We start from the raw sequence: 27963 nt of genomic DNA on the forward strand, positions 1-27963 counted from the left end.
ATGACTTGCTTTAAAATGCTTCCATTACAATCTTTGATTAGGATGGAGAGCTGCCTTTAATGTACAACTTTATCTTTGCACTGAAGTTTTATTATATCAATTAGACTAAATATTAAACATTTTTAAAATTTAAAATAAAAATTAGATTAAATTGTCTACTTAATTTGCTCTTCTCTCCTTTGGAATGGTCACGTATGAAACACAGCAGCAAAGTAAAGAACTTAGCCTTTAGGGCAAGTATAGACCATCCTTTCTTTTCTAATGCTGAGAATATTAACAGCATATTATATGGCAGCTGCTATTACATCAAAAAATAAAAGAAGTGCTCAGGAGTACTCTGAAGCAAAGTATGTAATAGACAAGAGAAGGGTCAGAAACAGAAAATTGCAGTCAAGTTATTTGAGCAGAGAACCATCTAGTGCTGGAAAACCACAAAATACGACGGGGAAAAGTCCCACTCAGGCTTCCTGATGAGCCAAGGGTAGGAAGGGACACGAGCTGAGCCCAGGCTGCACCTAGTGCTACTCCGTGCCCTCACCTCAGCATCCCAAACACTTCAAAACCTCAACCCTGGGCCCACTCGACAGAAACTCCACCGGTACAACGAGACTGAATGGCAAACACAAGACAAGCTTTACCACACCCTCCTCCTCTTTTCTCTGAACCGGTAACATTCCTCTGAAGAAGTCAAGCCAACCAGTGATGTATTTACACCTTGGGCACCGTCTCAAACACCCAAGAGATGACGACAATGTTAAGCTATGTAATGGTGCCATCTCGTGGTAATAATAAAGATGACGCTGGATCAAGTATATTTTCAGTAGTACGCTGCAGCCGTTGTGGTCATTAAAGACAGCACCTTAAACCAGATACCTCTTAATTCCTCCCTGTCGTTTTAAGTTTTACAGGGCATGTTCATCATTAAGACACCCACAAGCATAAAAGAATCCCGTGATGATTTACAATCACAGGTCACAGCAGCTGGGAAATGCTAACCCGTAACGGTCAGCGTGATCGTAACTGGAACTGGGTCTCTCATGATGTTTGGGCTCCTAAGAGGAATTTGAAGAATTTAAAATCTCTCTGAGAGGTCAAGAATAATAAATCAAGGTCAGGAAGATCTGCCTCACAGAGACAGATCCAAAGACCAGTGCTGTTCACTGATGTCATGATGGGACCACAAGGCATCTGTCCCCACACTGAAGGGATCTTGATAGTACCAGAGCCATAGTTCAGCATTAAAAAGAAAAGCAAAATCCATCATGAGAGACTAAGCCATAATTAATTCAGACAAAAACCAAAAAATCAAACACGGGTGCACTCGTAAACACAAAACTTGAAGAACAACTTGCCAAGGAACATGGCAGATTTCCCACTGCCCAACATTTGAAAACCAAACTGTCAAATTAGAACAATCTTTCTAAAAGATGGGTTGTTTCAACCAAAACCAATGATTTTTTGATACAGCAACTATGCATGAAATTGTCTGGCTTACATTACGTGAATCATCATGAGAGATTAATGTAATGAAATTTCTAGCCTTAAAATCCATATGTTTGCTTTTATTTAGAGCAATTCAAATACTTCATTTAGCTGGCACACATCCACCCAGACCACTGCTAACACTGATGTCGATGTCTAACGTCTTACTTGTAGACCAGACTGACGTGTACAAATTTCCTTTTGGCAGATCTGCCATTTCTTTCACACACACACTTACCTCGTGTCCTAAGCAGAAATACCATCGTGTCAAGCCACAGCCACCAGAGTGTAGATCCAGAAAGAGAATAAATCCAGGGTTTTGAAAACCTAACTCCAAAAACCAGAATGCTCTTTCAAGCCTTTGCCAACCTTTCCAGCACTCTGAAACCATCCTACCCTTGAGTAAATGCAGATTTCTTTTAAATAAAAGAACTTCCACTGTGAGAAAAAGACGTTAGTGCTGTTGGGGTTTTTCTTTCTATTATGTGCTACTAAGGCAGTGAAGATATGGGACCTGGTTTTGCTTCAGACCTTCTTAGGATTCACATGATCTCACTAAGAATTGCTTCAGACTGCCAAGAACAAGTTGCAGGTCCAAGCTTCTAAATTAATCAAATACCTTACGATACTAATTTAAACAAGCAAACACCCTATATTCAGACTAATTCTTCTATAAGTCAGCATTTCTGAAATAGTATATCTTCCTGCAACCCATAGCCCAGGAGTTTAGTCCTCTTAAGTAGCACCTCAGAACTCCTGGCTCTGGTTCTTTCCTGGATATAGACAATGGGCAAATGTCTGTACCCTCTTATTCTACTGTACCAAGCCACCTGCCAACGCCATCTCATCAAATGTCAGTCAAGTGGCTGTTAACGCAGCCAGTGGATCACTGGATAATAGAGAGGTGAAATAGAAATTCAGCTTGGGGATATTAAAAAATTGCTTTTTTTTCCTCTAACTCAAACTGTCCCTAAATATAGAATCAATTTAATCAAATTAGGTGTCTGGCCATTGCACACACAGTACCTTATCCATCTTCTTTATTCTAACACGAATTCACATAAAGTTTCCTAGGGCTTTCTTAGATAAAATTTTGTTGAAAGACTTAAATCAGATTAAACTTCGTAATAGTTCCCACTTGCGGAACAACTCCAGTTTACCTCACCTTAACAATTACGATATAGGCTGTTACCTGCAAACTAGACATGAGGCCAGTCTGCTAGGCTACTGCAACTCCAGAACCAGTTTTCATGAGAGATACAATCATTTTCTATCATAAGAGTATTGCGACTCTTCACAACTATTGTGTTTTAAAAGAAAAAAAAAACGGTATGTATGTAACCATACATTAAGTAGGAATGTAGGCTGCTGCACAGGAGGAGACGGAGTTTCTGGCAGTCTTTACAGCATGCTGTTTGTGACTTGCTAAATCAACAACCTGAAGAGGAACCGATTATAAAGTTAGCCCTAAATGCGTTCTCTTTGAGACAAGAGAACCATAGCAACATGATTAAGGCTGGCACACAATTCAGTGTTTTAATTCTCTTGGCAAAAACGTGCAAGTTCCAATTATAGCTTCTTTTTTTTTTTTTTTTTTTCTTTTTGAAGCGATGCCTAGAAAGGTCTGATTTTGATGTGTCTCGGGCATATGGTTTACTGAGCAGCTCAAGAGGGGAGGAGTTCCTTGGATACATGAATAAACGTTGTTAAAACATAACCTTAAACAAAAACAGGGTGACAAGGCTACGTGTGAGCAATTATGCCCTACCGGGAAGAAAATATACATTCCTACAGTGTACCCACAATGTCTGCCTACAGAACTGTCTCCCTGGAAATGCTGGATTAGCTTCTGGAAAGAAACAGCTACCTCTCCTTCCAAGGCATCCACTTAAGAATTACAGGCTGCCAAATCTATTCAGACCCCACTGCTGTTCTCTGCTCAGCCTACCTCTTTGCAAAGCCTTCTCTGCCACTGGATGAAAGATCTGATCCTTAAGAGTTTCACCTGTAATCATTAACACAACATTCAAGCTTTAAAAATTCCTCAGTTAAAAAAAAAAAAAAAAATCTAATACAAAACCAGCTTGTGGTGAAAGAACAAAATTTCTTTACCAATCCATAACATGAGTAATCTAGTGAAATACATTATACTTCCAAGTTAACGAAACACAAAACATTAGGGAAGAGCCTATAGGAAATAAAACCTGCAATATGTAAACTGCACAATGTTCTACACCCTGAACTTACACATAGAATGATCAGAGTGCCTGAATTTAAAGGCAGTTTAAGGCCTGTAGGTTCAACATTCTTCTTCTCTGTACCAAACTTCTCCTGCAGTAATGGAGTTTTTATGCCATCCTGTCGACCACAGGGCTTAAGGCAGATTTTTCTGCTAGAAAAGCTCGAATGAAAGCAATTCAGGATCAATTGTTCTCTTTGAAAGGACGGTTACAGCTGTCATTCTGATACCAACGTGTGTTGTGGTATCTCTCTTCCATAATGCAGGATGTGGTTTCCATAGAAATATCTTCTTACATCAGGATCTACAAGCCCTCCAATTATTCCCTTTTGGACATCTCTTGCAATCCAATAAAATCTTTTCAGAGCAGGGAAATAACTAGGCTCAAGTACTACTTTATTACTTGCTGAGAAGAAAAAGAAAAGGACAATTAGTAAACAAAAGCTTTATTTAAAACAAAATACAAGATGGAGAACATGTGTCTTACAAAAAAAATCACATCTTACCTGAAGAAATCTCTCCAGTGTCACAAATTACGAACAGTCAAGTTACAATTTTTAAGACCACACTGAGATTTTGCAGATTTTTGAAAGTGCAATTATGGTATCATTCTGAATTGTTTCGTGGCCTTGTCTCCAGCTAAGGCCCCAGGGCCTGCTCTTTTTCTGAATCCTTTGCATTGCTGAATCTCATCTGCATCTTGTTCTAAGTGCTCTTGTGCAGGATCCTGCCAGTTTAGAGTCCCTGCTGCTGTGTCATCTTTTTTTTTCTGTGGTACCTCCAGCCACTTTCCCAACCCCAGGAATGTATTCAATGCCCTGAAATCAGAACCAAGACACCGGGAACACCAAATTATACACAAACAACATAAACAGTGACTTGATCCTAATATAAAATGCCTCTGTCCACCAATAAACATGCAAGGCAAGAAATTCAGCTGCACCGTTTGCATGGAACAGCTTCCTTCCTGCTGTTCTGCCCGAGTCCCCAGAAATGTCAGCATAAAGAAAACTGGGAGAACACGGAGTCTTGATTTGGTCTTGATCTGGCTGGGTGGGCTCCGAAGCCGGGACCGCAGCACAGAACGCAAGAGCGTGCATGGCAGGGGCCGGTGCTGTCACAGCTCCCCCAGGAGACCCACGCCTGAAGAAAACAAACTGTTTTAATCGTTGTGTGGCAACCAAAATGTGCTGGGGAAACAACCCCTACAGCTCTTTGTTTTGCTTCTACTCATCTCTCTTTTTCCTTATTACTTGAAAAAAAAAATCTGATTTGTTTTCTCTGATGCATGTTCCCCTAACTAGGCTTAGGCTTCATTTAAGGCTCTCAGCCTGTTTTAGATGTCCATCCTGCAAAAAACTAAGCACAGTCAGATCAGCAGCTCAGGAGTGGGATAAAATAATTAGGACTGTAAAGACCTTGGCTTACTCATTCTAAAGGTGTCACACTCAAGCCCCTGTATAGGCGCAGGAAAAATCACAGTCCAGTTCAGAAAGCCCCTGTATATGCAAACCTTGGAATGCACTATATGCCAGCTTGGTTACATTTCCCTTTTCTCAGTAAGGATAAAACTAAACAGCAAAATCTGTCCTGTACTCTTTAGCCTCTCGAACTACTATAGGTATATAAATAAGCTGTATGAATCAATTATATGTGTGTGTATATATATAACTACGATTAGCTATATAAACCTATGGGTCAGCAGCAAAAAAAACACCTATAAGTTGTCTGTGATGGTCTCTCATATTTAAACCTCAGTACTTCACTAAAAAGAGAGAAGGCCACCAACAAAAAAGCAAGTCATAAAATTGCAAGTTAGTCACTACTTTACTTATCTGGTCCACATTTGACTGCCTGGCTTTACTGGTTTGAAAGTCTGCTTCAGGCACTGGAGAAACGGGGTGAATAGTTTGGCCCCAGAAAGAGATTAAAAAGAAAAAAAAAAAAAAAGCAGAGTTCCATGGCGATTTTAATTTAAACAACACATCAGAATAAGCCACCTGAATGCTACCTTCAACTCCTTTTGCCTTGTTTTTGCTAAGTAACCACACCAGGGCGCCCGATGACACTACCACAAAAGACTAAGGTGAACGACTGGAAAGGAAAGGTCTCTGGGTCTTTGTTAGCTTGGAAGTTCTGCTAAATAGCTAATCCATTCATCTCTTACGCCAGGAAAACCCATATCCCTTCCTTTCAGAAAATGCAGATACTTTGATCAATTCAGATAAAGAATTATAAGCAATCACTGGAAATTTATTTTAATTCTTGTCTAGTCTGCTTATTTTTTGCATTAGCTTTACATTTACATGCTGTGTGTGTATTACTGAACTACTTCAAAACAGCTCAATTCAGTGCCTGGTAGATTTAGCAACTAGTAGCAAATGATGTTAAATTATTTCTGTTCCTCCAGTCAGCCCCAGAAGAAAAATGTCTTTATGTTCCTGTTACTATTTGCTGTAAAAAAAATTCTCAATTTTTCGAACAATAAGAATTAATTCAGAATGAACGATTGCAGCTATGTGTGACATGCTAAAGAGTTTTATTTTTATAGATGTATGTATACATGCAGACAGAAATACATGTGTATATATATCTATGTGTCTTGGTGTCTGCGTATCTGTGCACATCCAAACTGAAGGATCAGTTGCAGTAAACGGCGTGCTGCAGTTTAGCTGTCCTGCCACTAGATGCAGCCACATAGCCTCGCAAAATTTAAAATTCTGACCTCAGGGTTATAGAAACCTTTTATGGAATATCTATGATTGCAGAATTCTTACAACATTAACAGTATTCAATCCTGAGTACTGGGGAAAAAATGTCATATGAGCAGAATTTTCAATATTTCTTCTCAGTTTTGTTCCAAAACATAGCATTGCAAATGTCAACGGGGATCTAAGAAATCACAGCTTGTCTTTTTGTCTTGTCTGTTTTCATGGTTGTTGCCGTAGATCCAGACTGGAGCTGATAATATTGAATTACGTTGTGTTTTGCTTTCTGCATAACTGAGCAAGCAGGAACAAAGCACTGTGTTCCCAAGATCTATGTTCCCTGAAGATCTAAATGACCGTGCGTGTTCAGAACAGGCAAGGATACAAGCCCAGTGCTTTCCATTCTATGCCACATCATTTTCCTCTGTCTCCCCACACCGCAACTCTGGAAACACAACTTTCGCTTTACGTGTATGGTAAGCAGCAGACGAGGTCTGGTGATAAAGGATTCCTGCACTCAGAAAATGTCTCTGCTTTATCTACTATTGACAGATAGCATGAAGCCCTGGACAATTCTCGTGTTATTTCCTCACCAAGTACCACACAGAGCTATGCAGGAGTAATGCTGCCTTTAGGACTAAGCAAAACCAGGGAAACTCCCCTAGTTTCAGCAGGTGTTATCTGTCCTGTGCTCTCCTTTGGTATTTCCCTGGGTGCTTAATATACACAGTACAGGGATAATACAAGGACGAGAACTACACAAGTAGATTTCATATTTAAAACAGATAAACATATTAGACACTGTCCTAAATACTCTTTTTACAGTGAGTTGATTTTGCACTGAAAAATGGATGAACTAAAGCCTGTTCAGCGCATTCAATGTAAAGTGATGCCCAGTGAGCTGTGCACCAGAGTGGAGAATGTAATTTAAAAAGCAGATTTTTATTATATATTTTAGTGCCAAATTCACTTCCTCTATCTCCCTTCCACTATAAAGACTACATCGCAATTCATAATCCATATGAATATATATAAACACACACATCCCATTTCTGGTTTATACTTTCCCTCTTTCTTTTTGTAGATATGTCTCATTTATGTGCAGAACTAGCCAAGGCACTTCCCAGGCCTCACATGTATTTTTTACTGACAGCCACTCTGGTGGAATTATATTTACCCATCTTTTGGGTCATTTCTCTTTGTTTGTTTGTTTTTGTAGAAGATTGCAAAAGAAGAAAGAAAAAAGTATACTCTCCTCCAGGATCTGCTTTCTGTTTGCTGATCTGATCACAGTTCTCTTCAATTGCCATTAATAAACTTGAACTTAGCAAGATGGATTAAAGGAAAGAGCAACACCAGTTTTTGTTGGTTTAAAGCAGGAGGAACATAAATATAACGGCTTCAGAGGAACCCAGCCTAGGGCTAAATTCTGACTTAACTCTCCTGTGGGGTGCTGCAGACAAGATGAAACACGATGTCTCAACTGAAGGTCCCCAAGCCAGTACAAAGCAGGACAGATGTGGGAAGGCATGGGAGCAATTTGCTCTGCAGCACTCCTCACTGCGCTTCCAGAACGAGACAATGTCTGTCCTTCTTTCGGAACCCCACGCTTATCACAGCTTGTGTGCACGCAGCTGAAGGGCCTGTCTGGATCGCCAAGCCGGCTGAACAGATTACATCAACGAGATCGCCACACCAATCGCCAAAAGGTATTCCTACTCTGTCGCTATCTTTTGTGAATTCGGTAGAAAATGCTCCCAGCGAGAAGGACTCACCCTGTAGGAGAGTACTCCGAATCTTCCAAAAGCCATAATGAAGATGCTTGTGTTTCCATCCAAGAATGGCATTGGCAGCAAATCGAAGCTAATTAAACACTCTGCCCATCGGCCATACAAATTTCTTCTTTGTAATGACTTCAGAGAAACAAACCCCTCTCTATAACCCAGATATTGTGTTGTGCAACGGGAATTTTTTGGGCTAATTTCTACCCTGCTGTAAGTGCACTGCAATGGGAGTTACAGACAGTTTATGCCAAGACTGTGCTTTGTTCACTACCTCTCAGATGGTCTGTAGTTCAATTTAATTACCTCATAATTTCTAAGAATTGTCCTGTTTACTGGGAAAAGACCAGTGAACTGGACTACACACTCAGTAGCTTCTCCATTTCCAAACAACAGAGAAACCACCTATATATTATCACTACCTAACCCTTGATTTTATTCCTTATCTTTATGTAACTAACATGGCCAAGTTCACACTGTTTATTTTAACTCATCCCCTGAAGGGGATGGCTCCATCTGAATTTTTAACCAGATATTCACTTACTGGCTCCAGTCTCCTGGTGCTTCTACCTCCCACAGTCACTTCTGCTCCTCGGGATAAGTCTGCAAGAACTCCTGGCAAACTGAGTAGGAGAAACCAAGGAGTAAAAGCATAAATGAGTGAAAAGTTCAGTGGAAGAGGGAGGGTATTTTAGCCCAGAAATTCTCTAAGACCTACTTTCATTAGTTCCTTTGGAAATCTTTTCTTCTCTCTTCTCATCTTCCTTTTTTTTTTTTTCCTCTCTTTTAGCTGGGGCTTATAGGAAAAGTCTACAGGGAATGACCTAAACAGGCATGAGTGAATGACTGTATACCATAAAGAGAGGAACTTTAGGAAAAAATATTGTCCTAAAGAAAACAGTTTTACAAATAATGTGAGCACAGATCTTTTCTGTAGATTTTACTAGCAAAACCAAAACTTCAACCTGAATGCAGAGAAGATATATAACTACTTAATGACCTTTTAAAAGTGCCAAATGTTCAAAGACAGTCAATATGAAACAAGTACTCATGTATGAGCAGAGCCCAGGTAGATGGCTTATTAAATCTAATTTTTTACAAATGCAGTATCTACAAGAGCATTATGTGGACAGCATAGGCTTGAGAACATCTTATGATTCTTTTCCCTCTGGTGTCAAGTAAAATTGGTAAGTCACTGTCTAGGGCAATGACACAGCTCTATTTCTAAGAGAGAGTAGGATAAGAATGCAAAAGACCAGGCAGGATGAGTTCATGCTTCTCATTGTCTTACTTAGGCATTGGCTTACCTTTCTACAGGAAATTCCAGATATCTCAAGAAAAGTAACCAACTGCACACAGACAACAGTTCAGTTCAGACAAGTGCACTGAACTCTTATACAGTTCAGAAAATCCTACCAAGACCACAATGAAACGTATACATTATACATAACCCTTGCCTAACATCTCCACATCAAGCGATTTACCTTGATACATGGCAGCAGAAATAGGGCAGCTGATCCCCAAGGCATCCTCAGCCATGAAAGACTGACAGAAATCATGCAGCATTTTCATCCCTAGGCCACCTCTTTCGTACTTTCTCCAGACAAATATAGTATCCAAAGTTGGCAGGAAGTAACATTGACTGGTTGTACCATCACATGGGCTCCCTGAAAGCAGACAGTAAAACATACATTCATTTGAAAACAGAACCGGTATTGCTGCACTAACTGCTGTGCGATTCCAGCCACAACTACTGCCTGACACCTTCCACAGGCTACGAGGACGACCCCAACAGAAGTGCATTTGCACAGTCAGTGTGACACTTGCAGGAGGAAAATTTGCACCACCAAACTCAGAGGAGCTGCTTAACATGCGGTTGACAGGTCTCACCATAATATTTTCCAGACTCTGATTCTTCATAATCAGACCATGTAGGTACCCAGGCAACATACACAAGAAAGTTCACTGAAAAGATATAACTAGGTTATAGCCAAGGAGGCCTAAATATTCTGAATGTGATCCCAGTGTATTCCTTTACCTTTGGCAGATCATCCCACAAACTCTTTTTATGAAATACACTGAACCACAAAACTCAGTTTGACCTAAATGCTCAGAAAGTTTAAGTTGCCTGATGCAGCTGGACAGTGGAGAAGGATTCCAGAGAAAACTCCCAATAATGTTTAAGCTAACAATTTCATAACAAGAACAGCGAGAGAAGAGAAGCTCTCTTAGCCCCTGCATACACTGCTGTTGTGCCTTCCCAAATGGTTTGATAACACTCTTAAGTATGAAACTTGACCGGCCCCATCATTTACACCTCCTTTCTGACTTCTACTGGTTAGAAAGTTAAACAACCCTTTTGCTGCATATTCAGTTTTTGATACCCTAGTTCAGTAAATTCCCTAGACAACTGTGCAAAAGACTATTTCTCTCTTTCAGGTGCTGTTATCTGTCAACACATAGCCAGGAGTCATCTTCAAACCTTCGTTGGTAGGGGGACCACACAAAGGTAAGTGCTGGGGTTGCTCCACCTGAAACTGGAACCAGATCCCTGAGTGCTCAGGCTTGCAGTGACTCCGGGCCAGAGGAAGGGAAGCCCATCGCTTGCCTCCTTCAGAAAACAGAGCTAGTCAGGCAGCCCCAACAATCCAGCACATAGCAGGGAGATGGATGACTTTCCAAAGAGGAAAAACCATGTCTGAGAAAGCACCGAGCAGAATCTAACCGACAGCTAAACTCACAGAGCAGTTTAGGTTCAACCTTACACCGCAGCACACAAAAGTCACACCTCTGTAGGAAGATGAGGCATTAATTAAGGCGTTTGGGTAAAAAGCCATAAATAACTGAGTTGTGCATTAAGAAAGTGCTGTAAGTGCTCCTTTGTAAGTCACTCGATTTCTACTGAGTGGTAATTTATCACGCATATACGTGCTTCTCGTTCATCGCTTGAACTACTATCGGTGTTAAACCACAGTTTTCACTCAGGGGTGGTCCTTGCTAATAAAAACAATTCAGTCACTTGATATCATGGGGACATGACATGATGCTCTACATGCAGACATAATACAGACTCATGTATAAGCCTCCAAACTATTAAAACTCAGTTCTCAGTGAAAATTGTAAAAAAAAATTTAGAACCAGGGGATTTATTTTGGAATAACCTATGGTAAACTCAAACGGGAGTCAAGCAAAAGTTGTTTAAGAACAGATATCCAGGGTGCAAAATTTTAATGTGCACCCTAAAAAACTTATGAGTCCTGTTAGCAATTCTCTGTACAACTTCCATACAGTGCAGAATACCACAAAACCAGAACTTCAAACTGTTTGACAGGATAAGCATTCAGCCCTGAAATGAATTAACCAACGTCAGTTCACCAAATACCTACATAGAGGATAAGGTCACCATAGAAACATCGCGCTGACTTCTTTTCATTTTTAGAAAATATTTATAAAAGTTTTATGCTGCTCCTCTCTGAGTACAAGGCAGTTTAAATAGAAATGGATGTACCAGCTTTTATAACAGAAAAAGATTACATTTTCTGACTTTGTTGCTTAAATTTCATTAAGACCTTCTTGGTTTTCTTTACCACACACTTGTGTGCCACCCAATCTAGTTTTCAGTGCCTTGAGATGGGAAACTTTCAGCACTTCACTAAAACCTATTTCACAGCTTCCCAAATCTCCTTATTGAAAGGCCATTCCTAAATTTCAGTATAAGGCTTTCACTTAATAGAGCCATTTTTTTCTTCATCACATCCCTATAGCTATCTCAAACTGAGAACTACCTCTGTTCCTTGAGCTGGTGTTTTGTACCTTTTGCTGATACTTGCCAGGCCTGACTTTGATTACTGTCTTTTCTATGATGCCAATTCAGTAGACCACGCATGACTATATTTAATTCTAGACCCTGATCTTTTAAGGCCATAGCTCTCCATATAGCAAGGATCCACATCACACATACTCAGCCATATAACAAGAGTACGTAGCTACAGAACTAATCCATTCACATCCAGGCTTGGTCTGTCCCTGCTTAATCGAAGTGCACTCTTAACTTCAAACACATGTTCAAGCACATTGTTGGAAGAGGATGCTTTGCGGTGCTGTTTATAACTTTTCAATATTTGTAACACATGATGGGTAGTTACTCTTTCTTCATGAGCCAAAAAACTGAGTATATCCCCAGTCCCATTGTTAGCTGCCAGCCCAACAGAGATGTTGGATCCCAGCTGTGTTGCACCATACATTCTAAAAAAGGGACAAACTCTTCCTCATGAAGTCAATAGCTTTAAGAATTCCTGCATGTTGCGAGTGTCCTTATAAGTTTATTATTATCTCATGTAGTCTGTCTCCTATAAATCCTGATGAGACTGCTGTGCAGCAATCCCAGGAGCTGAGTGATTTATGTCTGTGCTCCTAATTTTGTGTTGAGAAGACAACAAAAACTGGTAATGTCTAAAGGCACTGTAAATAAAGAAACCATGAAGCCATTCTTCACCTTGTCCCTGGGAAACATATTAGCAGAGTCATAGCCCACAGCCGCAGTGCAATAAAATAAACAAACAAACCAACCCTTGGAACAAAGGCCACTTTGTCTCTAGTTCCCATCCAACAGCAAAGAGGTTCCTATAAGCTGCTGGTGGCCCAGAGGTGACCACTGGGCTCTCCACATTTGGTTCGAAGCTTTGTTTCACTGCTGAAACGCACAAACAGGCTGAGTTTTGAGGTGAGGGAGGAGACAGGGAAAATCAGGGCGATGGAGATGGAAGTATTCATACAGTCTGCCCTTTGGAAGCCTTTGATCTGTTTGGTTAGGTCACGAGTGCCAAATGACCAACTTACGAGCCAGCAAAATGGTAAACAGATATTACAAGGGCAGGAAAGCAGACGGCCATTAGCATTCCCAAAGAGCCACAAACCAGAAAAGAAACAACAATCCAGTCCCCACATCCAACAGACCCGAACAAAACAAGGTTGTGCACACTGACTATTTCCCTGCAGAACAAGTTGGCTTTGGCACACGCGTGTTTGGACAGGCCTTCCGCAGGCTGAGCGCTTGTGCAAAGGGTGGGGAGTTATTTCTGCTGAACGGAGCCCAAGGTCAACCCATTGTGTGCGTTTGTATGTAAGAGGGGGAACAAAGGTTCTGGCTTCAATAAAATTAAATGAATTCATGTCTTGACTGGTATGTAGACATTTCATTTTTATTACAGCCAGAACTTTCAGTCTGCCTCAGAAACGCACATTAAAAATATTATTGCTAGAAAACAGGGAGAGAAAAGCAATTACCCAGCAAGATTCCACCTAATTGTCTGTCAGGTTAACTTCAATTCTGATTTTTTTTTTTTTAAGAAATATATGTAAGCAGTGAAAAATAAAAACCTATTTTCTTTTTAGGGATCTATTTCTAGGGAATACCACCCGGGCCACCAAAGTATTAAAAGAAATTTGCAAAGGCTTGTATGAAGAAAGGTGTGAAATGGATTTCAGCTGGGGTAGCCAGTTCCAACAACCATCCCTAAAGCTCTGCTTAGCCAGGGTTGCTTTTCTGCCTCCTTTATTTCAGCTTAGAGTTTTTGTTGTCAGGTGTTCCCAAAATGTGATTTGTGGAGAATCTCCAAAGAATGAATGAGAAGACAACCATGCATTCACTCCTGGTTCAACTGCATGTTTTACAGCCTTCTCAGAGGACTCGATTTTGTAAATGCTGGTTTGACTCAAGGCAGAGCGAACTCTGTCTTTCTCCACATTTTCACTCCTCAGGTTTGACAAAAGGTACACAGTGAGCTTGGGAAGGGACAAGATTGGGCAATCTGATTTCCTTCCTTTTTGTACCACAGACAGCTCGGTCCACAACTGGGCAGCTTCTATGTGTTAGAGAAACAGTAACACATATCAAGAAGAAAAAAAAAAAAAAAAAAGTCTTTTTTCTGTACATAAATAAGGAGGTTTGTTCTGATTTATTCTTAAAGGAACTAAGACACTCCTGGCTCACAGCATCCTCCAGCTTTCTTACTGATTTATTTGCATGATGAATCTTCTAAATTCTCCTGACATTTATGTGAATGTGGTAACAGTCCATTTTCAGTAATTACTAATCCTCAGTAAATAAAAAAGAAAAATTTTCAGGGAATTACATGGTCTCACAGCACAAAAAAAATAGTGTCGCTAACCATGGTCATTAAACTTCCATCACTTGACAAAACACATTATTTTTGAGGTTTTCACAAAGATTTGGAGCACACCAAGAAAAAAAATCCAAAAGAAATTCTTAAAAGAATATAAAACAGATCTCGAACCCAAAGCATCTCTATGAAGGCTTTCTTCAAAATATTTCAATTGCTGCAGGTTGCTTTCTGCATAGAAAGGCACATGGACAGGAAACTGTAATGTCCTGTTATACCTTTCAGTAGCTACATTCGGTGAGGTCTAACTCCTCAGCTGTCTAATATGGAAGTCACTGACATAGATAAAATGGGAGACATTCATCTTGGCACGTGACAAAGTGTCTTATCAGCCTCATTAGTGGCTTAGTACGTCTCATCAATCTTTAGTATACCCAGCGGTAAACGCTGCGTGCCTGTCATTGGACAGGAACAGGCACATACCAGAGAGGCTGGGGTGATGATCTGCGTAGTCATGAATAAATTTTGTTTCAATAAAGGTGTCTAATGCTCACGAAAAGTGATAGCCTTGAAGAACGAGTCTTCTGTTTATCTACACAACAGGTGCAGGATGGCCAGTGTCGATAGTTGCCAAACTGTCTCAATACCTTGACTTGCAGTTATGGCGTCTGTGAGCAAGGCAGGTGCTCAAGGCCACCTGTCCCTCTTCAGCTGACTATCAATAGAATCCGGTTAAGGATGTTCGTAAGATGAGTGGATGTGTGGAACTGGACCAAAATTACCAAGTTCACTTTGTACAGGCCATCTAGGAACCGGCAAATGGAAATGACTTCACAATATTGCCAAGACAGTTAATTGGAATCACTGAAAAATGGAAAAATTAGTTGGCATAATGACACACACCAAATCAGTAGCAAAGATAGAAGAGACACTCTCCTCCTTGGTGACCATTTCTAGGATTCACCCAAATGACTTATATCTGAAATAGCCGCACTCCATAGATCTGTTCTGGCTTATTTGGTTCCACTGAAGCATGTTTTTTACCGTACTGTAGATAATTCACAGATGAGAAATAGATTTGAATACAAGATCAGTGTGAAAGTCTCAATTACCTAGTGAAGAAAATAAAACTATAAAGAATGGCCAGGTAATTGCACAGTATGGAAATAAAGGGAACCAGAATCACATGGTGGGCATAGAGAAAAATAATTTCTTCCTATGATCGGAAGCTGTAACAGAGGTCCAGCACAATATAAAGTCATGTACTTAAAGCTGCTCCTACTAAAAGTTCTGACCAGGACAGTAAAGGAAAAAAAAACTTTCATTATTATTTAAAACAAAAAAGTTAAAAAAAAATGTAAAGCAACCATGTGAAGTACAACTTCTAAGAGAAGATATTTATCTTAGTCTTTTTCGGGCTTAATAAATCCATGGCTCTTCTAGAAAGCAGAGAGAAGAGGATCAGCTAGAGCACGGCTGGTATGAAATTGAAACCAAACAAGTTCAGAAACAGGAAGTATTTTCTAAATGCATACAGCAAATAGCAAAAAGTGACACAAACAACAAGTTTCAAGCTTCCCGAAAAGGCTTTGGCAAAAGACTGCAGTGATTTGTGACACAGGCCAAAAACTAACAAATAAAGCTGCCCAGAGAAAAAAAAAAATGCTGGCAACAAAAGACAGATGCTGACAAAGCTGGACTTGAAGAATTTGTGTTTTATGTGGACCTGGTTTAAAACCAAACTGTGACTCTCAACTTACTCAGAAACAGCTTCAACTTGGCTAATACTCCACCCATAACAGACTACTGTGCAAATTCATTTTACTGGAGCATGAATCATTACAGCCCATAGAAGTGTTTCTTTCCAAAAGCTTTGCTCAGAAATATTTATGGACTTAAAAGAAAACGTACTTTGGCAATTGAAGTGTTTGCCAATTACGAACAAGTTCATCAGCGTACTGACAGATATGTACAAGATCCCTCTACCACAGGCTGAGACACAATCCATCACTGATGGCACAGCAGCACCGGGATGTATGAGCTACAGCTCGGTGTGAGTAAGGATTTTGCACATCCCAAGGCAACAGAAGTGCAGAATGTATCTTTTTGCTGCTGGCCTTTGGGACTGTGTCAGACCTTCAGCCCATCCTCTGGACTCCACTGCAATCCACTGTGCGACTCCCACGCTGTTTCTTATTCTCCTCTTTTCGATAGATGGCTACTGATTGCTGACTTGAACTATACATTTACCTCCAAAGATACCAACTTCTCTATGTTTAAGCTGCTGGTATCAAGATGACACCCATGAATCTTAAACACAGACTGGTAACCAGCTCCTAAATGGGGCTATATGCTCAACTGCACACCTGGAGTTATTCTAATAAAGCCGTTTCCACTCTAGACTGGTTACTAGCAACCTATCTGCATTAATCCAAACTCTCTACTTAATAGAGGACCTTCACTAAAGCTCATATTGGTGCAAGTATCCCTTAAGAATAAAATATATTGTCTCTTTTCCATGCTAGTTAATCAATTAATGATGAAATCACTTAATCATCGTCCTTTAAACTGTATCACAACCGGACAAAGCATTCCAGGTCCCATATACACCTCCCTCTACACAACATGACCACTGCTCCGTGTGCACCCCAGGGTATTTATTGCCACTTCTTGCCACCCGCTGCTCCTGACATGCTGATTTTCCACTGTGAACTGTTCTCCTTTCCTCAGATCGCGTTCTCCCCAGGATGTCGTTCTCCATTCTGTGGGCAGGCCCCGCATTCTTTGTTCCTAGATGTACGACCTTCTACTTGGCTGCATTAAAGCGCCGTTTATTGGAATAAGCCTGTATCTCAGCTCATTCAGTGTAAGTGAAAATAGAGTTTGGAGCCCTCGTGTTTAAATGAAAGTAATACAGATGGCTTCCAAATTCTGGGGAGGTTTGCTCCCCAGATTAATTCTGCAAGAGATTTGATATAAAAATGTAAATGAGAGCCAGGATTATTTCCACTGAAAGATAAACAAAAGGATTACATTTCTAGCTATTAGGAACCAATGGATATCTCTCTCTAAAATGACCTTACCTTTCATCTTGATCAAGAAATAGGCAACGGCCTTGCCATTTCTCCACAGTATCTTGGCACACTCAGTGGCAGAGTGAGGTAGAAGGAATGCATCATCAGCTGAACTCCCTTCCAGCATTCCAAAAATAATGTAGTTCAGAACAAAGAGGACAACCTTTTCTTCAAATTCTGGACCTTAGAGAACAAACAAAAACAGACCAAAGAATAATGAAGCAGAGAATAGTATTTTGCATTTCATAAAAGGCTTCAAAATTAAAAGGGGCTGGGAAGGAGGAGGTCTGGGAACACGTACACCTAATTTGAGGAAAATAACTCATGAATTGGTTCAGATAGAATAACAAAAACAGTTTTTCCCAGTGTTCCACCCTCTATCCAGAAGGCATAGAATAATTTAGTTACAATTTGTAAAGCTTGACATTATCTCCTGTTGTCACAGGGAGGAATTCTAAAGCAGCTGGAAAAGAAGGATCTTGATTACAGTCCCAGCAAACAAGTCACAGAACTGGAAACAGGACCACGGCGTCCAATCCTACCCAAAAGCGAAATAAAGACGGGATTCCCTGTGTCATCCTGGTCACCCCTCCCCTACCGCAAAGAACTTTATTGGGCCAGGACCTTACTGAGGTGGACACTACACAAAACTGAGAACAAATACAGCCTTACAATGTAGGTGTAACACGAACAATTAGTTTTTATGCTGTGCTGCTCAGTAACCAATCAACCAGACATGAAGATGGAGGAATATAAAGGAACAAGATCATATTGGTCACCGATGCAGAAAGTGGTGCCAACAAGTTTTATATGAATGATGAAAAAGAAAATAAGAGTTTCCACAAATGATAGCAAATTACCTCTTAGCAATGAGCTAGAAGAGGCGAGATTTCTATTTTCAGATTTTTTTCATTCTCTGTTGATACAGCAAATGCTTGAAAGCCTGAAAGTCTGTGTTTCTGCCCCAAGTTCTATCTTGCAAGGATTTGTATCTCAAAATCTCTCCAGTTCGCTTACCCACAAAAAGCCTATTTAGTACTTTGAATAATTAAACTCTATGTATGGCAGATATTAGTGAAAGATGATAGAGGACCAGAACCATTAAGGACCAAAGCTGGACACAAAGGGTTGGGTAGGACACAGAACTGACTTAACAGCCTCATGGCAATACAAAGCTCATATGTAGTAGGTATCTGACTTCTTTGTTGAAAAAAGACCACACGCTACCCAAATCTCTCAAATTATGAAAAAGTAGTTGCATCCTACTCAGTTTATTTGAATTACAGATACAGAATCTATTAAGTAACAACAGTTTCATAAAAGGAACACAATATAAACATTATCAAAGGTAAAAAAAAAAAATCATAACTAGCTAGATAGGACATTGTTCCCAAGGGTAGCAATACCTCCCATCAGACAGTCGGTCAAGCAACACTAATGTGAAGAGTTATTGCTAATGCAGTAATTCAGTTTATCTGATTATTCCTTTAGTTGGCAGCCAGGGTAAAGTAGAAACAAACACTTAATAAATCCCATAGATGAATCATAAACTGCATGCAGAAAATTGTTTTGAGAGGGTTATGTGCATGTCACTCTGCAACGGGAGACATGTGAAGCACTTGGTGAGCCATGTAGCCCAGATCCCACAGGTTTAAAGCACAAGCTATAGGAGACCAGAGATAATTCCACAGGATTGTTCTGGCTGGGAACTTCCAGGGTAAAGGTGACTGTTGAAAATAGCATCCTTACTGAAATTAGCCCATCCTAGAAGGATCAGCCATCTTTACCACATCTTCAACAGGCCATCAACACTGGTTCACATAAACTGCCAAAACTACAAAAAGAAAATAACAGGGGAACACAATTCCTGCAAGTTAACACCAAGTTGGTTCTGAACCTTTCCACAAGCAGCCTCAGATCTGTTTCTCCCTCCAGCTGTCTCCAGTTTGATCTGCTCTGAGACAGCAGAACAACAATTGCATTTCAATTTCACCTCCATGTTCCTTGATATCCAATTTTCAGTACCGCATGAGGCATCAAGTGAAGGTAATTTTTCTCTGGAATTGATGTGACTTTGGTGTGACAAGCTGTGTGTCATATGAATAAAGCACTTCCCGCAAAATATCTGTTCAGTAAGTTTTAGTTTTAGTTGGGACAGAGAGAGCTACCTAGCTAAAGGTTATGTTTTTGAAGTTTCTTTCAGACTTTCCCCTGTCTACATACATATATATGCACATATTTGTACCCATGCAAGTCAAACACAAAAGTTTTCATATCAGTTTTATCAAACAGCTTTTCAGCTGCCTATGTGATTCGATTTCACTATATCTGTACCTTTGGAAAACAGACTCCTAAATCTCTGTATGGACAGGTATTCGCAGAAGTTCAAATGCACGCAGAGAGGTTTCTACCAACAAATGACAGATATAAGCACACAAAAGATACACTTTGCCTTGTGCAGTTGCTATGCAGAACTTACACCCCACTTCTTCCCATCCTTCCTGAACTTTTCACGTGTGCGGAAATAGGTATTTAAATCCTACTCGTACACGTTCATCTACAGAACCAATTGACTGCCGTTAGACTGACAAGAGAAAGACTGAAGCAGCAACAGGGACACTGGAATTGCTTCCAAGCAAGTTCAGAAGTAAAAGTTTTAACATGTGGTCATTTCAAAGGATACAGAATAGATTTGAAGGGCTTTGATTAGGTTTTAGAATAAAGCCAGAAATTTCATCATTTATGACGACCAATACATCAAGCAGCAAGCATTTCAGCAAAAAGAACTTTTATTATCCATATAGCGGTAACATCCACCTAAAGAAAGTACATGGCCACAACTTCAGGAGTGCTCAAGAACATCAATATCTTTACTATCTTTGAATAAGGTAGATAGCATACCCAGTTTTAGACAAAAAGATTATAATATAGGAAGTATGTTGCAGAGAACAGCATGGGGTTCCCAGCTCTTGACTCCTCAGAGAAGGCATTGCCCACTGGTTTTCTGTGCTACCCAGCCACGGACAAACAAGAAAGTTGAAAATCATCTACCAGCTACAGACAAATTTACACATAAGGAAGTCAAATGGCTCTACCAGGATTCATCATTTACCTGTTCTAGCCTCAGGTTACGCACGTCACTGATGCACTCAGGTTGGTTTCCCTTTTTGCTTCAGCCTCTACCAGCTCTCGCTGGCTTTAAGGCTGGAGATTCCACTTAGCTAACTTACATTTCAAATAAATTATTGAAGCATGTGCCAAAAAGCATTACACTTTCTGGGTTAACAATGAAGCAAGTATTGCACGCAAAGGCAGATGCCAGTTTATAGCACCAGATTCAATTCATTAACTATGATGCACTTACTTGCATAGGAGTTTCATACTCTTTCTGTGATGGATTCAATCTGTTCCCTCAATCCCTTCACTCTGCTTTCAAATGCAGCAGCCGCTGCTCCATTACACATCCACGGAACACGCGGCTGCAAAGGGCGCTGAGTCAGACAAAGGGGACGCAACGGGCCGAATTCTGACTTTAACAAGAGCTGCACAGAGGTCTGGCACCTAGTTCAGACACGTACAAGACACATAGTAAAGGTCAGAAAAGTTTTAAAAAGCTTTGAGGAAAATAAGATGCATAACCATGTTCTAAGGAGCTACTTTTATACAACATTTACTGTGCTGTTCAATAATTTAAATGTGTAGAAAGGAACACTAGTTGACATAGCAACTGTCGCTTCACATTACTTGAGCAACCTTATCTATATGGATGCTTTCCATGAAGGAAAAACATTTCTCCAGATTTCACATGAACATATGTATTTTGCTTTTTGTTATCATTTTTCAAGTCAACATCTGGTCTGCAGTTAAATCCATCCATGCTTCCCCATATTCTCATTTTCATTTTATAATCAACTTTGAGGAACACTATTTCAAATCCAAACATGTTTTGTGAGACCACATGTTCCTTCACTCTCCTTTCCCAGCCTTGTTCTTTCCAAGACATTCAGCTACATTCACCTGATCATAAGAGATCAAGTTTTTGCCAACAGTAAGTTGCACACATCGCCTGCACCCTGTGAATCATGATGCACATGATTACAACGATCTTGCAATTGCAAGACTTGATGTGCTTGATCTTGCAATTGCAAGACTAGATGAAGTGGATTAATTCCAATACATTTCAGTTCACAATTAAGGGAATACACACACACTCAGCTGGGTGGCTTGTCCTGTAAGCACTCGCTTGCTGAACCTCAGTACTTTTATCACTTGCAGTCAGGCAAACATATTCAGAGTGTTGCAAGGAGCTGAGAGCTTGTGAAGTACGCGATTCCATACTACTGTGGATATTCACAATACAGTACTGAAAAACACTGAAGCGAATTAGGCACTAAGCATAATGCAATTGTGATTATGAAATGTCTCCTTTTGCTAGGCAAAAATGGATTCCTTCCCAACCCAGGTCTGGATTATATTTTTACTTTCTAGGCTATACTGGCCAAATGTTCCCACACTGGTGTGCAACTATTCGAATGAAATGTGCACATCAGGAGTCTACACACAGAGTAGAGGAGAAAAATTAAAGCAACATCCGGCTTGGTACTTCTTTTTCCTAGGCCTTCATCTGAATTGCTGAAAAGCATCCCTCAGTCACAAATTAAATTAAAGGCAATATATGAGAGATGTCATTTGAGTTTGTTTAATGGAACAGGCTGCCCATGAAAGTGGTGGAGTCGCCATCCCTGGAGGTGTTTAAAAGGCATTTAGACATGGTTCTTAGGGACATGGGTTAGTGCTAGAGTTAGGTTACGGTTGGACTCGATGATCCCGAGGGTCTCTTCCAACTGAAATGATTCTATGGTTCTATTCTATGATTCTATAAGAATGTACCAGTTCTTCACCTTAGGCAAAATGCTCTTTACCTTTATTCTGGCAGTATTTCAGTTTTACAGCACACTTACAGAGGCTGCTTCTGCCAGGTTTCCACCTTGGAAGGAGAATGGTAAATTATCCCAACAAGTAGTCCCATCCAAATGAGCCTAGATCAGCTCTGCTAATGGAGCAAGCTCAGAGATCCTACATTAAACTGTGTTCTGCAATGCTGACGTACCCTGAATAGCTGTGTCCCCCAGTTCCCTATCTTTAGAATGGAATAAGAGCTTTTCCTTCTCTCTCCTAAGAGTCTTATCAAAATAAATACATCAAAGCTTGGGAGGCATGCAGATGCTGCAGCAGTGGCAGCCATTCAAATATCTAAGATACATATCTTTCCTGCAACCAATTACACTTTCTTCTACAATCTGAGTTTTACTCAATGATTTGTTGCAAATGTCTTGTGATAAATGTCCCATGGCATCTAACAGTTATTGTAAATTATTACATACAGCATACAGAAAATGCCACAATAGGGTATGTTTATTTAGTTTTATGAAGATGTTAATCACCCATGCTATGCTCGGTAAGCCCTTACAACACAATTTACATTCTCATAAAAATATCTGTACAGATATACTAACAGAACAGAACATTCGGTCCATCAAAAATAGATTAAAAATGCTCCCAACCAAGACCAAGTCCTTTGGAAAAGCTACCATATTCATTTTCTCTTAGAAATATGCAGGTCATTTCAGACCATGAGCTACACATCACTTCTGGACAACCCATCTGATCAAGATGATCAGACATAAATTTCACTGTTGGAATCAACCCCTCTTTAACCCATGTTCAAGAATTAAATGCCATCAAACTTTAAAGCTCTTCACGGGCAAACTTGTAGCTAGGCTGCTAAATTCAGTATTTTTCCAGAGCCTAAATTACTTGAATGTCAAACACAAATTATTACATTGACACAAATTGATTGATGATATTTTCCTTGCGAACTGTGGGAAAATAAGTCTATTACAGTGGATATTATTTCATAAGTATTATATACATCATTTTATCTATGCAATACTTAACCATTATAGCTGTAAACACACATGAAGCTGAAAGAGGAAATCCCATCACATATGAACATAAAATACACAAGGTATACAGCTTCCTCATTGAGATTAAGGTACTGCCCAGATGTGTGGTCCAAAGCACAGCACGTGAGGACAACCAGGAAATTTGCTTCTAAGTGCACTCCTGGTGTGAAGTAAAACTAAAATGCAGCACATGAGAAAGGGAAGAGATCAGCTACAGCAAGACCCTTTGCCTCTCCCATCTGGATGAAACTCAAATTCACAAGCAAAGTGTAAAGCTCGAGGGAGGAAAAAAAAAATCATGCAGTCTCTTTAATGTTTTAACTTTCTGCCCATGTCTTTAAGAAACAATGTCTGAGTTAACAAATACTGATTTTCTCTGAAGGAATTGGTTTTGAAACAATTTGATATGTTCACTGGTCAGAACAAAAGGTCATATAGGTAAGCAATCCGGATGGACTTGCCACATTAACACAGTCTGCTGACAATTCCAAATCTGCCGAACTGTGGGAAAAATATTTGGACAAAATACTTCAAATGTACATATCCATACGTATGCACACGTATATACACACACTTCAGCTGACTTTAGAGAATTAAAATTTATTAAAACTCATCTAAAGAAAAAAATCATATCAGTCAAATCTGATGTGTGTAGGAAGGCTGGCCACATGTTTATAGCATAAAAAATCCAGAAACAAAGAACCTCCAGTAAAATTCTTTAAATTACACTTTCAAAAGGAAATACTAAAAGCCAGATGATGTAGGCCTCACTTAAATAACTAGACATACTGATCTCTGTGAGACTATTTCTCTGACTATGGACTGGTGACTCAACCTGAAGATTTGCAAGGAGGTCACTGTAGTCAGTCTGTCTGCTGTTTATAATATATTAAGGTGTTTATTCTGCTAGGTTTAAGCTTTTAATGTAGATAGCTATCATATAATTTAGGCTCTAATATGTACTTGTTTGACTTGTTCCTGTGGGAAATCATTTTTCCTTGTGTATGTGTATCTCGTTAATACTTGTTTCTAATACTATTAGATCTTCTAACTGAAGATTTGTGCTAAATGCCCTGCTTTCACCTGCATTTATTTAATAATTCTCTATTTTTGCATTGTAGTTGTTATAGATCCCACTTGTGCAGCCTAAGCTATTGTAATGCTGTTTTCAACTACATTCCTTTGAACACGAGTCAGCAGGTACGCACAACTGTGTAGATGCTTCCCTCCTTTATTATCACACCAGTGCCTATCTCTCTTCAGAAAAATGTTAATGGAATATATAGTGTCAGGAAAGTAATTCTAGCCCAATAGTTTTAGAGGGACTGGAAAGTCTTGTAACTACACTTGTAACTTGGAAAGGTCTCTTGGAAAGGAGTCAAGTTCCCTGTTCATGACAGTGGTATCAAGACTCATTACTTATTTTATATTTGCAATTTTTCACATTCCATAGTCAAAACCACCTGCCTAAGAGAGTAACTAAGAAGAAATCAGGCTGTGTCTGAAGATACTGTGAGCCTGATAGCAGGAAGATAAAACGTAAATACAATTATTGATCAAATCTTAATAACCTTTTGACACTCCAAGCAGTGATTTATGAAATAGAAACACCAGTAAGCACATGCTAACTTCTACTGCCTGTAATGCAACTGGAGTGTAACCCTGTTGGGCTGTAACAGGACAACACCAGCACTACCAGCAGTGAGCAAGGCAAAGCTGGCGGAGGTTAAAGAATATCTCAGAAGCGCTGCCAAGTAAGCCAGATCTAACTCAATTCCTGAGCATGGGCTCACTCCAAATTTACCCCTCACACACCAGTAATGGAAATACGAGGCAAGTAAACTTAGGACAGAAGAAGACATCATAAAGCAAAAATAATATGAATAAGAACCAGTAAGATATAATACAATTTCGTATACGTATTTGCTCTTGTTTAAGGATTTCAGAATTCTATCCAATCCATAATGCATTTCACACCATCTTGAATTAGAAAAATACTACCCCATTGAACAAACTTAGAAAGAATAACAGATTTACCCAAGGTGATTTGTCAGCTACCAGCAGAGCTATGCACAGAACTTAAAAGCCCTGACCGTCAATCTTCCCTTCTGGTCAATAGCCCACCGACACAAATCCCTGTCAGGTAAACTGAACCCATTTCATACTCAAAACAAAACCCCAAATACTTAAATATATAAACCAGCAGACCATCTTAAAAGTAAAGAAAGTCCAGCTACTCAAATTTCAAGATATTTAGACCAATTCTAACCTGTCTCTTTATCCTTTAGACCAGTTAACAGCAACATTTTGCAAGTAGGATTATTTCAGTAGACAAGGACAAAACACACACGGGAACCTTCGGTTTAACCAAAAAACCAAACAAGCCCCGTAGCTGTTTGTACGGCAAAGCTCCCGAGAAGTACTTCTTGTATTAGATGCACCTATGTTTTAGTAACACACATTGTACAAGCTTAACACCCTCTCAATCCTGAACTGCAAGACACTGAAATATACATAATTTTCTAATATTATCCATACGTAATGTTAATTTAAAAGAAATCAAGCTACTTAAGTTAGTGAAGAACTTAATGCCGACTTACAATTAGTACATAACCTGACTTTAAACACTGCTACATGTAGACAAATGGTGTTATGAAAGACCAGACACATCAAATAAAAACAAATACAACTTCCACTTCTTACAGCATCGTCCAGCTGGGTACTTGTGGTGTTTTGCAAACAATGAATTAAGCCTTAGGGTACAGGGAGTATCAAAGCATTAGGGCAGCGCCTGGGCAGTTTATCTGTGAGGCACAGGGAGGGTAGATAATTGGCACAAGGTGGTTACGTTGCAGGCAAAGCTAAAACCAAAATGAAGCTCTCGAGCTCTCAGTCTTAGACTAAACTTCTAAATGACGCGACACATAAACAGAAAATTACTGTGCTCAAACAGCTCTATATGCATAGAGATGACGATTTCCATATGAATATTGCAAATGCTCTCATGTAAGTTTAGGTACAGGCAAAGAGCATGCATAATTTAGCACAGTATGTACTGTACTTTCAAAAATCTGGTCCATTGTGTATGTGTGGGTGTGCCTCTCCCTCTAATTGCACCCATTTGTCAGTTTGCTATGAAACTCAAATCAGTCATGTGACACATTTAATATTTCTTGGTGCATGAAAGGAGTAGTATGAATATGGATTATTCAAGATAACGACTTTAAGTTGAAACCAGTATTCACCAGTTTATGAGTGCCAGAATCCTGAGATCATCTCTGCAAAAACTGGACTCCTGGAAAAAACCTGAAAACTGCCTGAAATCTGTATTCAAGAGCTTCTCAAAATCTCAGTATGTTCTGGGCATTCAGTTGTTCTTTGCGTGCTTCAAATACAACAGCGTCGATCTCATTGTGGCACCTAGGAGCATTATTATACTGAAAAGGCCAGTATTATTTGCAATACTGCTACGATTGTCATTTTGTTCTATAAGGTAATGTGCACTTTCACAGGTGCTAACAACATCAGCGTGAGCCAAGCGTAGCTTTCTGCATACGAACACTGCCAGTGCGCTTCCACCCTGACCTGCAATAATCCTTGCTATTCGTGTACCAAATGCTTGACCAAAGACTATGCCATACCAAAAAGAACTCCTGTGACCCAAGCGAGTGGGCTGACAGCCACTTAACACTTGCTAAATAATTATTCATGGTTGCCAGTCCTGCCACTTGAAACCTGCTTTAAATCAAAGGCACAGAGAAAAAAAAAAAAAAAGGCCTGGTAACTGCAGCCATTATTCAAACACCAAAATCCTCATCCTTCAGGTTGTAGGTATATAATAGAGATTGTTCACTCAGATGTTCACTGGGGATGGGGGCTTTACATTTAATTTATTTTTAATTACAAAATGTCAACATTCTTTGAGCTATTTATTATAGAGTATAAGGAAAAAATACAGCAAGAACATTACCATTACTTATGACCTTGACTAGCTGTCTGACTGCAGATTAGACTAGATCCAAACTAAATGAATGCAAAGAGAAATGTGTTGCTATGAGACTCAAATCAGTCATGTGATATATTTAAGGTCTGATGAGAACCCACAATATCAAGACAGTTCTGAATCAAAAGCCAGAAGTCCACCTTCAACTGATCTCGCTCTGTTTAGCTATTGCAGGGATTATTGCAATTTACCCTCCCTTCTAATGGAACAGCAAATGAGCCTCTAAAAGTACAACCAGGCACGAAAGGCTGAGGTAACAACACGGAAGCCCTAAACTGGGGGATTTTTGCATTTTCAGGTTTGTTTGTACTTAACTTTACACGGTCCACTAGAGGGCATTGAAAGAGTATTTAAAGGTAGTCACATTTCACGGCTCAAAGATGAAGCTGCCCACCTGAAACGGCATTTTTCTAGAAACTACTGCATATTATTTTACTAAATGGCAGAAAAGCCACCATGTTCCAAACATTTATTTCAACTAATCCTCTTCCTGGTATGACAGTAGAAGAACGGTTAGCCCAGTACACCTTTTATGACCTAGATAATGCCCAGACTGAAAGGTTTAATAGGTTAACTCAAGTCACAATT

The 27963-nt window shown here is 39.7% G+C and overlaps 1 pseudogene; it reads right to left on the bottom strand.

The window, feature by feature from the left end:
• Positions 1-8750: 8750 nt before the first annotated feature.
• The window catches only part of LOC135992289 (uncharacterized), a 30502-nt pseudogene continuing 11289 nt past the window's right edge, over positions 8751-27963 (bottom strand).

The sequence above is a fragment of the Caloenas nicobarica genome, chromosome 10 (assembly GCF_036013445.1).
Source record: "Caloenas nicobarica isolate bCalNic1 chromosome 10, bCalNic1.hap1, whole genome shotgun sequence".
In the NCBI taxonomy this organism is placed as follows: domain Eukaryota; kingdom Metazoa; phylum Chordata; class Aves; order Columbiformes; family Columbidae; genus Caloenas; species Caloenas nicobarica.